Here is a 1,827-nt window from a genome sequence, read left to right as displayed (position 1 = left end):
GAAACAGAGACAGTGACAGAGGGAAACAAAGATTATAAAAAAAGAAGAAAAGAGAGATCGGTATGGAGATAGGGAGAAAAAGAGAGAGAAAATGCAGAGACCCAGACACGGAGACAGGGATAGTGATGGAGAGATATATAGATCATAAGGAGTAACAGAGAGAGAGAGATGGTGATAGAGATAGACACAAACGGAGAGACTGAGAGAGTCGGAGAGAAAATGACAGAGAAAGAGAGAGATTAAAAGAGAGAAAAAAACTGTGTGTGTGTGAGAGAGAGAGATGAAAGATGGACAGTTCAAATTAAATTTACGGAGCAAGTTTTCATTCTACTGCCCCCTCTCAACTTAAATGCATAGCCTTTGGTATTAGATATTTCAACTCTGGTGAAAACGATTCTACTCTTAACTCTATCTTTGCATCTCATGACTTTATAGACTTCGACCAAGTCGACCTTTAGACTCCGCCGCTCCAGGGAAATCATTTTTCTATATTGTGGAGTTGCTAGTGTTGGAGTGGACAAAATTAAAAACCGCACAGTATCAGATTAGAGTTCAAAAGATTTATTAAAAAGCTTTGATTTCGAAACACTGCTTCTTTGTCAGTTCGCTAGTGGGGCAGGATCATTGGACACAGAAGGTATCATAAAAGATCAAAGTACTTCCAAGTAAATATGTTGGAGTATAACCTGTAGTTGTGTGATATTTAACTGAGTTTTCCTGTCCTCTCCTTTAAAGTTCATTCCCTCTAATCGAGGCAGCATCTGGGTAATCCTCTTCTGCACATTCGCCATTGCCTTCATATGTTTCCTGTAATTGTTCTGATCCACATTGAACGCAACACTCTAAGTGTGGCTCAAGCAAACTCTTGTAAAGGTACAACATAGCATCCTGCCAATTGTTCAAATATTTGAACAATTAAGCCAAGCATGCCATACTCCTTCTGAAAGAACTTACCTACTGGCATGTCTACTTTCAGGGAGCTATTGACTTGAATCCCAAGATCCCCCCATATATCAATGCTGTTCAGGTCCCTGTATACGTGTCCTTAAAATTTGACTCTCCCCAAATGTACAGCACTTCACGCTTACCGTCATTCACTGTGTCGAAATGTCTGCGACATGGAGATATGTATTAAGGAAATGAATCCGAGGTATGGGAGAAAGTCCTGAGGGTGGAGTTGAGTACGATCTGATCAGCCATGACTTCCTTCAACAGCAGAGCAGCATAGATGGATCAAGCAGCCCACTTGTAGTCTCTTCACGTTACGATCTTAGAAAGGCAATATTCACAGCAACGCCTCTGGTGGTAGGGGGAGGGGGAAGGAGGTCAGAAAGGAGATAAAATTACAATGTCACGGAATCACACACAATACAGAGGGAGGCCGTTCGGCCCTCTTGTCCTTGCCAGCTCTGCAAGTGGGCAGTTCATCCAGTGTCATTCTGCTGCCTTTTCCTCATTCCTTTCCAAATAATCGCTTCTTGTTCGACCTCCCCAGCTCCCCAAAGGGCAGGATGCTCATTCCCGAAACCCCTTAGTGCGGGAAGATTTCCTTCAGCATTCTGGATTCCTGTCTCCTTTACCGATTCATTGAGCTTTCTAGTTGTTCAAATGCTGCTAAGAAACGGAACACATGGTGACACACAAAAAGAGAGCTCCGAAGGATTTGATTGCGCTGCACATCTTCACCTTAACAGAACCGACCTGAGATGCTGCAGAAAAAAGCCGAAGCAGTTCTGACCCAAATAAAAGGCAGCACAGGCTGAACGGGCAGAATGGCAGACTCAGTTTTTCTCCTGCCCCCTGCAATTTGTACTGGCCTCCAAAATA

This window comes from Hemiscyllium ocellatum, assembly GCF_020745735.1.
Source record: "Hemiscyllium ocellatum isolate sHemOce1 chromosome 41 unlocalized genomic scaffold, sHemOce1.pat.X.cur. SUPER_41_unloc_4, whole genome shotgun sequence".
Classification (NCBI taxonomy): Eukaryota; Metazoa; Chordata; class Chondrichthyes; order Orectolobiformes; family Hemiscylliidae; genus Hemiscyllium; species Hemiscyllium ocellatum.
Note: the sequence above shows the minus strand (reverse complement) of the source record.